General features: G+C 62.8%; 1 protein-coding gene across 9 annotated transcripts in view; it reads right to left on the bottom strand.

Moving 5' to 3' along the window:
• OSBPL5 (oxysterol binding protein like 5) overlaps positions 1-12,533 on the bottom strand; it is a 90,748-nt gene that overhangs the window by 37,618 nt on the left and 40,597 nt on the right. Inside the window, exon 1 of one of the 9 annotated variants that reach the window (XM_057725680.1) lies at positions 4,467-4,603. The exons of 7 other annotated variants lie outside the window; for them this stretch is intronic. The gene's annotated coding sequence lies outside the window, so the exon portion shown is untranslated. Of the gene's footprint in view, positions 1-4,466; positions 4,604-12,533 lie in introns of those variants that run through there. One more of the 9 variants, XM_057725683.1, reaches the window with a different exon arrangement.

The following is a 12,533-nucleotide window of genomic DNA, read 5'->3' as shown; positions in this document are numbered from 1 at the left end:
GGCATCTCTGCCAAGGATCTCTCACCACAGAGGAGAATCTGGCCCAGGTTCCCTGAGCAGCAGCCACCATCTTGGACTGTATTAACAGAGGATGAGCCCTCAGAAAAAGGGAGGAGATGATTTAGGTGGACCCTCCCCGGTCAGACTGCTGGGTTCTGCTCTGTGCATCTCAGCGAGGGGTGGCCCACAGGAATGCTCTGTGAAGGGCCTGGGCGGTGCCGCCGGGGAGTGCTGCCACGGGGAGGGGCACACACAGCCCAGCCCTCCTCTGTGTCTCGTGATTGATGGTGTGAGCTCCGGGCAGGGCGGGGCTCACGTGGGGCTGAGAGCCGCCATCTGGGGAAGTGGAGCGTGGCACCCACAGCCCAGGAAAAGGCAGAGGACGTGCGGGGGCGGGGGTTGGGCTCCTTAAGGCCCCTGGAAACTCCTGAGGAGACTCAGCAATGTGGCCCCCCACAACTTGGGGTGGTGCCCCTGCTCCCCCCCAAAGGCTCACGTCTCCCACAGAGGTCACACTGGTGGATCCAGGGGTGTGGGCGCAGCTGAGGCTCCCTCTCCCCCACCCCCCCCACGCCCCAGCCCTGCAGGGTCCCGGGAATTGGGGCGGGCACCCCTGATCCAGCACCTCGGCCGCACCTGCGCGGGCATCCCTGTGGCTCCTACAGGGAGGTGGGCGCTCCTCACCTGCTGGCTGAGAACGCTGAAGCCCGGCACGGCAGGGCACCTCCAAACCTGCTCAGGACCCCACACGAACACCAGGAGCTCAGCCCCGTCGGGAAGGATGCGGCCTCCGTCTCCTCCCTCCCACCCCGGCCCAGCTGACCCAAGCCAGTTCTGCGTGCAGAGAAACCCTCCCTCTTGCCAAGAAAGGCACCTTCAGAGGCTCTCTGGTGGGTCACTTTAAATGCTGCTGGCCTGGCCCCCGGCTGCTCGTGCTGGGTGCAGGGGTACGCGGGCTCACTCAGGGGAGACAGGGTCCTGATCTCACAGGACCCTCTCAGCCCCTGGTCCTGCGTGCCTGGGTGCGTGGGGTCCGCGGAAATCTGACGCCCAGTTTTCCCACACGTCGCGCAAAGTATATCGCGGCTGGATGGTGCCCCAGGCTGGTTCTGGGACACAGGTGGCGTGTAATTCCCGCACGGTGTCCACCAGCTCGGCCTGGCCTCGGGGCCCTCCCCAACCAGAGAGGGGCACCGAGGACCCAGCACACCTGGACCCCCCGGGACGGGCAACGCCCCCCACCCACCCCGCTGCACGGCATCAAGCCAGCTACGGGGGACTGGCTGCGGGGCCCCGGCTTCCTGATCCCCCAGGCTTGCGGCAGCCCCGGGTTGGCTGTGGGCACCTCATTTCTGAGACCAACGGGGTCACAAGAAGGTCACCCGGGTAAGTTTATGCATCCACTTGACTGGGCCACACAGGGGCCCAGACATTTGGCCAAACGCGATTCTGGGTGTGTCTGGGAGGGTGTTTCTGGGTGAGCCTGACATCTGAATCAGTCGACTCAGTAAAGCTGATGGTCCTCTCCCCCTCCCCCGCCGTGTGGGTGGGCCTCGTCCAATCAGCTGAAGGCTTAAATAGCACAGAAGGCTGCGCCTCCCCGAGTAAGAGGGCACTGCTCCCGCCTGATGCCTTCCGACTGGGGTGTGGGATTTTTTTTCTGCCTTCAGACCCGAACTGAAGCATCGGCTCATTTCCCTGGTCTCGAGCCCGCTGGCTTAGGAGCGGAACTGAATCACTGCCCGCTCCCCGCCAGGTCTCCAGCTTGCCGACCCGTCACAGATCTTCAGACTGCTCAGCTTCGTGATGGTGCCAGCCAATCCCTTATAATAAGTCTCTCCCCCTCCCTACATATATGTGTTTATATATACGTCATATGTGTGTAGATACACACACTGATCGACACACCCGGAATGTCACGCCGCCCCCTCCTCCTGCTGTGACCACTGACAGCGCGGCACAGGGAGCCGTGATGAGAGCATAGGTGCAGCCGGCCGGGAGGCAGAACCCCAGGGGCAGGAGGGGACACGGGACCAGCCCCTCACCTACTCGGTGCCTCACCTTCCTCGTCTGTAACTGGCTGATAGCAGCACCCTGCGTAGGGTTACTGCGGGGACAAGGCTCATAGAGGGTTCAGAACAGCGGCACCCACAGACGTGAACTGCTACCATTCGCAGCACAGAGCCCTGAAGAGCTGCCTGGTGTCAGGAGCACAGGGATGCCTGGGGCTGGGTAAGGCTCGGGGCGGGGGCGGGAGGAGATGGTGCAGGCCCCTTCCCAGGGAGCCGTCTGCGGGGAAACCAAAACCCTCTGGGAAACTGAGGCTGGGAGGTGGGCTCCCGACGGAGCTGGGATGACCGGCGTGACGGCGGACACCGCCCCGGGGCCACGGAACAGAAGCGCGAGAGTCAGGCGTGCACGTGTGGGCCCGTGGCCAGCTCCCCAGAGGGTTTGCTCGACGGCCCTGCGGATCTGGGAGGGTGGACGCTCCGCGGTAATTATGCTCCGGTTTTGTCCCAGAACCCGCCTCGGCCACCCTGCAGGTGGGAAATACTTTACACAACATGCGGGCAAACTGGGCATCTGACCTCCGAGGACCCCCTCCCTGCTCCCCACGCTCTGTCGGATGTGCAGCCTGGCACGCGTCCGCCCCCTTTCGGTGTGGACGTTGCAGCCCTGGGAGGGCTGAGGCAGAGAAACGTGACCACGGGGTTAACATAACGGAACGTATGCCAAGAACCAACTATTTATAACACACGCTGTAACTCACAGACAGAAAACAAACTTACAGTTACCAGAGGGGAAAGGGGGGGAGGGATAAATTAGGAGCGTGGGATTAGCAGATACACAACTACTATATATAAAATAGATAAACAACAAGAACCTACTGTACAGCACAGGGAACTCGACACAATATCTTGTAATAACCTAGAATGCAAAAGAATCTGAAAAAAGAGTATATATACATATGCTTAACTGAACCACTCTGCTGTACACCTGAAACTAACACAACATTGTAAATCAACTATACTTCAATTCAAAAAAAATCTGAAATGAGAAAAGCAAAACAAAACAAGACTTACTACTGAAGCCACGCAACCTGCTTAACATACAATTCTGTTGCTTCCTCTTTGATGCCCAGACAGCTTTGGACTCTGCAAAACCCCTCCCTGGCCTCATCCGGGTGGAGGGTGAAGCCTCCTTTCCTAACAGTGCCCCCCGAACCTCTCCTTTGCAGGGAACGAGGCTCCAGATCCAGGGCCGGGGCCCCCTCTCTGCCCCGGACACAGCCCAGCACCCTCGGGCCGCCACCTCTGCTCCTCGAGGCTGGAGGGGGAAATGAGTCTCACTGGGAGTGACCCGTGCCTCGCGACCCTTAAGAGCCTTGGTCTCCCTCTGGTGTGCCCAGCCTGCTCACTTAGGGGAACAGCGCCGGCTTCCCCTTGAGCCTTCAGAGGGGTGGGTTTCCCTGCTCACCGGGAGCCCCGGGGGACTCGCTGTGTGGGAGGATGCCGCCCCTGTCATGACTGCTCCTGGTGAGGATGGGACATGGCTCTCAGGACCCAGGTTCTGGAAGACCCCGGGCTTTCTGCTCACCTGGGAGTGGCTGGCACCCAGCTTCCTCCAGGAGAATCTGCACTGGGGGAGGACGTGGACCCCTGACATCCTCCCACCCAGCACTGGGCCAGTGGGGTTTCCAGTAGGGCTGGAGCTCATTCTTACGTAGTCCTGGGGTGCAGGGCTCACCGAGGTTCCCAGGAGTTGGGTTTTAGGGGGTTTCATCACAGTGTGAGTGCATGGAGGGGGCAGGAGGGGGGCCTGGCTTCTCTGACATCCGGGACGAATCCTCACGCAAGCTGAACGCTCCCTCTCGCTGGCTAGTCCCAATCCTCACACAGCAGCAGCTCCCCTCCCAGGGTGCACGGAGCCCTGGAGCCCTGCGTAGGCAGGTGGGCGGCAGGCGCCATGCCCCTCTTCCCCTCCTATCTGCCTCCTGCCCTATCCAGGGGCTGGGAGGATCCTAGCTCCTGGAAGCAAAGAAGACCCCAGTGTTCCAGTGCTCCGTTTTCCCGCCTCCTCTCCATTTTACTGATGCAGTAACTGAGGCCTCTAGGGTGAGCTGATGAGCCCAGGGCCACGTGGCCGGGTTGGCACTGACCCCTGACTCCCAGCACTCGGGGCAGGCATGCTGGGCCCCCCGGGGTGTCACCCTGCAGGGGAGGGGCTGCCACGTCTGTGCGGACTGCCCTGAGAGCCAGGATAGGAACTCCGGAGAGAGAACGTTTATTGGGCTGCAGGTCCGTACGGCAGGGAAGCGTACTGCCTCCTTGCCACGTCCCCAGCCCTCCCGGCCCCATCGCCTGCAAGAGTCCAGGACCCCTCCCAGTGGACGGGCCGCCCTTCTCGCCGCGGGTCCTGTGCTCCTCCTGCCACTCCCCCTGCAGCCCTATCCACTCAGCACCTACTGTGTGCAGCCCAGCCTGCAGGTTTCAGCTCCGGGAGGGGCTGTCTGCACTTCTGGCTGGAGCCCACGGGGTCTTCCTGCACGGCTCCCTCCTGGCCCGCCTCCAGCCTCCAGCTCAAGGCCTCATTCACCGCTCACCGGCTCATTCACTCAGCAGCTCATTCACTCACCTCATTCACTCACCGGCTGGGCTGGGGCTGGGCTGGGCAGGCAGGGGCTGGGGCGGGAACGGAAGCCCTGCCTTCCAGGCCCTTCTGGGATAACCAATAGGGGCAGACCCCGCCCCCCGCCCCCGGTGACCCCAAGTCAGGTTGTGGGCCGCCCAGTCACAGCCTCCACCTGCCCCTCCCCGGTGGTTTCTGGGGAAACCAGTTCTGTCAGCTGTCATGCGCCTGGCAGAGAAAGTGGCCCTGCCAGTCTGGCGGGACCAGGCTGGCACTGTGCCGAGGGCCCCCTCCATGTCCTGCCACGGTAGGGACAGTCCAGGAAGGTGACTGACATCTCAGGGATGTGGTCACCAAGCCTGCGGGCCCCCTGGCCCTGCCTTAAGCCCCTTTGCTCACTGGACCCTCCAGCCTACCGTCTGGCCCCAAGCAAACCCCACTGGACGGTGCCCGGCTTCCTCGTGCCAAAGCGTCAGTGTGACAGCAGCCTGAGCCACGAGACATGGGGGGGTGGGGGACACACGTCAAGGGCCCCCAAAGAGACCAAAAGAGAAACGAGAAAGAAATGAAAATCTATGTCCACAAGCAACTTGCACACACATCCACGATGGCCAAAAAGCGGAAGCAGCCCAGACGTCCAGCAGCTCATCAATGGCTAAGCAAACTGTGGTCCATCTATACCACGGAATATTACTCGATGTGAAAAGGAACAGAGCGCTGAGCTGTAGCATTAAGAGGAACGGTCTAGCAGGCACTCTGCAGAAGTGATGATGGATGCTGTTTCTTTAAAAAAGAAAAGCCAGATTTTCAGGACTTCTCACATTTGCATTCACCATAATCGCAGTGGCCAGTGGCCCACGCCAGCCTCCAACCAATCTTGAGCTCCGTGGCGTGGACCCACAGCCCTCTCACCAGGCCTGTGGTCAGCACCCCCGACCCCTTCTCCAGACACCGAAGCAGCAGCTGCCCCGCCCAAGTCCTGCCACTGTGCCTTGTCCAGTGGAGGCACTGAGGCTTGGAGAAGGGTCCACAGACCCCCAACGACCCCCGAGGTCAGGGCTCCCCGGAGCCATCGGGGCTGAGAAACAGCCCCCCAGGGGAGGAGAGAAGGCAGGGCTTGTCCTCCAAGCCCTGAGACTTAAATCTGGGTCTGTCCCCTGACACACTGGTCACACCATGAAATGACAAGTTCTAAAGCACGAAGCTGTGCCGGGCACCTCGTGAGCAGAAGGTGACAGTGAAAAATAAGACACAGCAACCGCGTGGAGACCGGCCCGGGGTCAAACGTGTCCCTCCAGGCTGGGATGAGCTTTACGGATACCCTCCCGCCGGGCCGGGTCCAGACAGCCTGCTGCCCCTTCGTCTACACCTGCCTTCGGGGGTGCTCCAGCGAACCCAGCCCGCCAGTCAGTGCTCATCCCCTGGCCCCCTCATTCGCCCTGAAACGTCTTCCCTTGGTTTCAAGGGACAGCCCCATGCCAGCCCCGTGGGTGGTGCCCTTGCTAGTCCCACGAGGGGTCGGACTCCTGGATTATCTGATGTGTGGGAGGGGCCCACATGCTGAGACCACAGGGCCCCCCACTCCAGGCTGTCCTTTCTGCCTGGGGATGAGGTTGGACATCCCCCCTCCGCCTGCAGCCAGTGAAAGCCAGTCCGAGGGAACAGAGGGCCTGGTGGCTTCACCCGGCAGGGCCTTCCTCCTTCTGGAGGCCACAGCAGCCAGTGTCCCCTGTCACCTGCTGACTGCAGAGGTCGCCAGTGACAGTGGTGGCTTCACTGGGTCCTGAGGCTTTTTGGAGAGAAGGAACAGATTTCCTCCAAGAGGGGCTGTATTGGTGGGGTGGCCGGAACAGAGGACCACATGCTGAGCAGCTTAAACAACAGAAACAGATTCTCTCCCAGGTCTGGAGGCTGAAATCGAGGTGTCGGCAGGGCCACCCCCCTGGGGCTCCCTCCTGCCTCTTCCAGCTGCGGGGGGTCCCAGGCACCCCGTGACCTACAGAAGTATCCCTCCTGTCTCAGCCTCCGTCTTCCCGTGGCCTCCCCTGCGTGTCTGTGTCTCAGACCTCCCTCTCTTCCCCTTCCTCCTACATCACTGGACTTAGGGTCCACCAGGTAGTGCAGGATGACCTTGGCCAAGACCCTTCGCCTAACTACATCTACAAATTCCCAAATCCAAGTAAGGTCACATTCATGGGTTCTGGGGTTAGGAGTCAGACACATCTTTCTGGGATCACCATTCAACTCACTGCAGGGGGTTTCGGGGGCAACCAGCCCAGCAGAGACCTGGGTGGGGGTGGGGGTGCTGCCACGTGGCAGCCACCCATGGGAAGGTACGCAGCGCTCCCCTTGGCCTGCAGGAGCCCCTTCATCCCCTCCGCTTGCACATGGGCAGGTCCCTCCCGCTCACCTAGGTCAGGCCAACACCCACCAGCACCTCCCAGTGTCCCATCGTCCTCAGCAGAGCCACCTTTTTCCCCGTCACTCCTCTGCCTAACCTAGGGCGCCATCCCTGGATGAAGCCTCAGACCCTCCCGCCCCCGCCCCTCCACCATGGAGCCCCCAGGGAGCCCCTGAGGCCCCGGCACCAGGTCCCAAATGCCAGGCAGCTTCATGCATCCCTGCCTTTGGTCTCCTGGGTCCCTGGGCCAGCAGTGCCTCCCCGCTGCCCACACCCCTCTGCAGACCTGGTACCAGACCCAGCACTCAGCTTGGTGTCACCCTCCACCCTGAACCCTCCAGCGAGCCGGCCCTGCCCCCGGCTTCTTGAGAGCGGGGAGAGGGTCTGCTCTGGCTCTGGCCTGGCACCAGCTGCAGACCCCGAGGCTGGGAAGGGCCGTGTCCCCTGGAGCCTGTGCAGACCAGGGGTGTATTCTCGAGAGCTGACTTCTCGAGGAGGCATCACAGACTCGGGACCCCCCCCCCCACTCCGTCCCAGCAAGAATCGAGTGTCATTTAACAGGTGAGGCCAGGACAAGGAGGGGGCCTGAGGCTGAGCAGGTCTGGATGGAACCCAGGCCTGAGGACCTTCTGGAACGAGGAGGGGTCCATTACATACTTTCTTTATGCTGTCCCTGGGGAAAGTCACACCGTCCACAGGTGCCCCCGGACGATTCAGGTGGGTGGAGAGCTGCTCGGGGAGCCCCAGGTAGAGAACAGTACAGGGGACCACCTGCCGCCCTGCCTGGGTCATGCCAGCCCCGCGGCCTCGGCCCAGGAGCCCAGAGCACCCGACGCTTACATCGGCGAAACCCCGGACGGTCATCCAGAGCTCCTGGAGGCTGGGGAGGAGAGCAGTGAGCTCCGTGGGAGGGTGGACAGGGGTCTCTAAGGATCTGGGAGCCCTTGCGAGGGCGGGAAGGGGAGGGAAGCTGTGTGTGGAGACCCCAGCCCGAGAGGAGTCTGGGCTGCAGCAACCCGGTGGTCGGGGCCCCCCGACGGACACGGCTGCTGGAGCCAGGCATGGCAGTGTCTGGCTGGTTCCGACTGTCTGGCTGGTTTGGGCCCAGGGTTTCCGCTGCACTTTGGATCATGTGTCTTCAGCAGAACCTCTGGGCCGCCGGAGTGGGATGATGGGGAGCAGTGGGTTTCTCCTCGGGAAGAGGGGGATCCTGGGGTCCCTCCAGGGCCCGGAAGAGGACGGCGCTGGCCTCTGCAGGCCTGGCACAGAGAAGCAGGGACCGTGCGAGTGTCAGGGGTGTGAAGCCTGTTCACCGAGGGGGCCCGGTGCCTCTACTGCTCAAGTGCCCCCTGTGCCCCTGCCAGCCCTTCCTGTTTTGTGGGGGGGCTGGGAGGTTAGACGCGGCTCGGCTGAGGACAGAGGGGTCTTGGTGTCCAGTGCCCTCCAAAGCCCAGTGGTGAATACGGACCAGGCTCCCAAGCAGGGACCGTGCTCCCTGAGGGGACGGGCGTGCAGGGTGGGCCGGGCCTGGGGGAGGCCAGGCAGTGGGGGTGGGTCCAGGCCCCAGCCCTGCCCTGCGGAGCCTCCCCAGGCTTCAGTTTTCCCAGAGGCAGAACCAGGGAGACGGACTCCACAGGCTCAGCTCCCCCCAGCTCCAAAGTGAGAAGAACAAACCACGGGTCACAGGAAAGATGGCTTCATGCAGAGGCCGGGCGCATGTTATCAGCTGTACGACTCACTGGGTCCCCAGGGAGCAGGGGGCAGGTGTTGTCCTGCAGCTGAGTCTCGGGCAGTCTGCCCTCGGTGGGGCCTCAGCAGAGCCTTCTCCAGTGGCAAAGGCCTGTCCAGCCCAGCCAGGCCCTGTCTGGGGGCTGGGGCCGCACAGGGGTCTGGAGGGGCCCGGGCGATGCTCACAGACGCTACGGGAGGAGGGGGCGCACGGCGGCAGCCCCCAGGGTCCTATGTGTTTTACACTCTGTGTCCCCAAGCGCTGAGCACAGCTCCTGCCTCTGCTGGTCAAGCTGACCTGACTTCGAGCGCCCAGGCCGGGCCAGGCACAGACGGAGGCCGGCCCAGGGTGACGACTGCGGCCTGCCGATTGGCGGGACGTGCCCTGCTTTCAGGCTGCTCCTTTGGGCCCCACGGGTCAGCCCAGTGGACACCCCATGCACTCACAGCCCTGAGGATGGACGGACGGAGGGAGGGAGGGAGGGAGGGCAAAGCGCACGGCCTCCCTGGAGGGTAGTTTGTGAGCGTGAATCAAAGGGTCAAGCACACGTGTCCCCTGAGCCAATGATCCGACTTCAGGAAATTTACTACAGGGCATAACATCCGTATAATCATTGTACGTCGAGACGTGTGTGGGGATTCGCTCTGCAGCGCTATTTACAGGAGTGGAGATACCTGTCGACAGGCAGATGGCGAGTAAACGAAGGGACGCGGGTGCAGTGGATGCTAATTCTGGCCACGAGACCATGCTGCGGACGCAGCAGGGGTACCAAGGACTAGCTGAGCCACGGCGCCTCCAGGGCGTGGTGCCGGAGACCACCTGTCGCGAGTGTGTCAGTCAGCCAGCGAGACCTTCCCGGTCTCATCCGCATCTCCACGAAGGGCACGTGCCACTTTTACTGTGGAGAGCACCCCCAGCAGAGCCCTCACCAGACTGAAAATAAACAAGAAGTGAGAGATGCTGGGCCTCGAGGGGGACGGGAGGGGCTCTTGCCTGGGACTCCGGGGACTCGGGGGAGATGGTCTCGCAAGGGCAGATGGCCTGAGGGCCCTGGAGGGGCATGGGGAGGCCTGGGGTCCCTCCCGCTCGTCTGGACCCCGTCTTTGGGAGCCAGCACCCCTCCAAGCTCCCCCACTCGCACGTCCCCCCACCTCCAGGCCCGAGTGGGCCAGAGTCTGTTCTCCAGATGCTCACGGCCGCCCCAGCCTCACTGAGAGGCCCTCAGCCTTTCCCCTGGCCTGTTTCCCCATCCTAGCTCTTCACCTCCTGTTCTTCACAGACCCCCCCCCACCCCCCCCAGGTCTTAGAACCCCTGCGGTGGAATCTCCTCCATTTCTGGGGGCAGGATCCCGGGGTGGGGCACCCGCTGGTCCCTGCAGCCCCACTGCCCAGGCAGGATGCTTCCAGGCAGGAGGGGGGACTGACCAGGTAGGATGTGGATACAGGCAGGTGCTCTGACTGAGGAAGTGACCTCTCCACCTTCAGAGCTGCTCCGAGGGGCCAAGAGCAGACTTGGGTGGGCGGGACGCGGGGGAGCACTGCAGAGGCAGCAGCTGGGACGCACGGCCCAGAGGCCAGCCCGGGACTCCGCCAGTCATGGAGGAAACAGCGCCTGGAGTCTCTCCTGGGGGTCTTTGGGGAGAGTGCACTCGACCCCTCCAGGAGCTCCTCAAGGTCATGGGGTGTCGGGGTGTGACCTTCCAGAACCTTCCCCACTGCCTTCTGCTCTCCCGTGTGTGTGGATGGCCACGGGGCCCTGCCCTGGGAACCCTGCACAGACAGACCTGGAGGGGAACCTGGGGACCCCCTCCCCGACCCTGAACGCGCCCTGACAGCGGTTTTAAAGGCAGGCGACCAAAGAAGGAGAAAGAGGGGGTGAGGTGGTGGGTGAAGGGCAGGAGGTGAGCACAGAGGTCTATTTTAAACCCGAGCTCAGGGCCATGAGATGCGGCCACATCCGGGGTCGGCCTTGGCGACAGCAGGGCGTCCAGGGAGCCGCAGTTACACTGTCCTCTCCGCCTTTGTACTTCACACTTTCCATGATACAGAGGCAAAAAGGAGAGGCTCAAAGCTCTCTCTTGCAGGCTTAAAGGGAGAATTTAATAATAGCCTTGAAGCAAGAGAAGAAATTCACACAACATTAGAGTCCCATCTCTGCCCTCCCCGCCTCCCCTAAACAAGGCTCAGAGTTTAAAAAACTGAAAACAAGCCATGCGCCTCTGAGGACACTGGAAAGGGAACAGCCAGCTGGTCAGGGGCTGCACCCAGGGGAGAAGCCAGAGACGGGGAAGGTCAGAGACACAAGGTGATTCAGATGCGGAGTTAGCCAGGAGACCGAGGGTCACTGCGGAGGGTCCCCAGTGCCCACCGCTTGCTGGGCTGCAGCATCCAGAGAGCGTGGACCCCCAGAGGCTGGGCGCCTGGCCTCACGCAGTGCAGAGCAGCCCGGGGCCCTCCAGCCCTGCCCTAGGCCTTTCAGAGGCTCCAGCCTGACGACGCGGGCCTCTCGGCTGTCCAGGGCGTATCCCCTGATTCACAGCAGCCCCCCAAGGTCAACAACACCGCATCAGAGGCTCCAAGCCGGGAACCGGCAGAGGCTGGGAGCTGGAGCCTGGGTACCACCCTCAGCTCCCACAGGCCTGGGCTGGGGGCAGTCAGCCCTTGGAGACTACCTCTCCAGCGTGCTGCCTTGCCGGGTGGCCTGGACAGGACGGTGACACGTGCTGGGGCAGGTGACACTGGCAGCAAGCCCCTCATTGCCCGCCTTCCCACCACCACCACCACCACCACCGCTCCTCGGCCCTGCCTGCTGGGCTGCCGTGTGGCCAGACACCCAGCCTGAAGCCCATGCAGCTTGTGGGGATGGTTCACGGCCCAAGAGCACGCCTATACCCACTTTGCCGGGCTTGCCCGGCAGCCTCTCCCAGGCTCTGGGTTTTACATCCTCTGGGACCTCCTAGGAGGCAGCCCCACCAAGAGGTGAAGCCAGGTGCTGTCCAGAGCCGACGGCCAGGGGTCAGGTGGCTCAAGCCCTCGGCCCCTGCTCCAGCACACACCTGTGTGCCCCCGAGGCGAGGGCAGCCCCTTGCTCTCTCCCTTTCTTCCCTTTCGATCATCAAAATGACCCAGCTCTTGCTGACGTGTCAACGGGCAGTCACTGCCCTGGCCAGGAGCTGGACACTTGGAGCACCGCCAGCCTGGTCACTGGGCACTGCCAAGTGTGTCCTTAGTGCCAGGTACTGGCACACAACTGTGCGAGGTCCTTGTCTCCCTTTTCCACCCTGACTGCTCCCCACCCACAGACACGCGTGCTTGTACGCGCACCTGCACACACACACGATGACACAGGCCTCGGGACCCGATCAGCTGCCGTTTCCCCCGTTAGGGTCACCCCGGCCTCCCGAGTGGCCCCTGCTGCCCGGGGTGCCAGCGTCCCAGGTCTGGGCAGAAAGGGCTGCAGGACCAGGGAGGGCCGTGCCTGGGGCAGCTCCCCCCGCAGCCAGGCAGCCAGGAGTTGCCCTCAGGAACCGCAGTCCTGGGGCCCCAGGGAAGGAGCTGACACTTTGTTTCCCTTCTAAGATGGCTCTTTTGAAAGAGTGTTTTTTGGTTCCCAGGTAAACACAGGTGATGCAAGCACAGCTGCTCTCTCCGGGTTCACCCTCCAGGGCCAGGGACCCGCTGACAGCCTCACAGGCCAGGGAGGAACCAGGAGCCCTTGAGGGCGGAGTGATGATCCAGCCCGGAGGTGGGCATACCCGGTGCGCCCAGGCCTGG

Source organism: Hippopotamus amphibius, chromosome 3 (genome assembly GCF_030028045.1).
Source record: "Hippopotamus amphibius kiboko isolate mHipAmp2 chromosome 3, mHipAmp2.hap2, whole genome shotgun sequence".
Classification (NCBI taxonomy): domain Eukaryota; kingdom Metazoa; phylum Chordata; class Mammalia; order Artiodactyla; family Hippopotamidae; genus Hippopotamus; species Hippopotamus amphibius.
The sequence above is the reverse complement of the archived record's forward strand: the minus strand, read 5'-3'. Positions and strand labels throughout refer to the sequence as shown.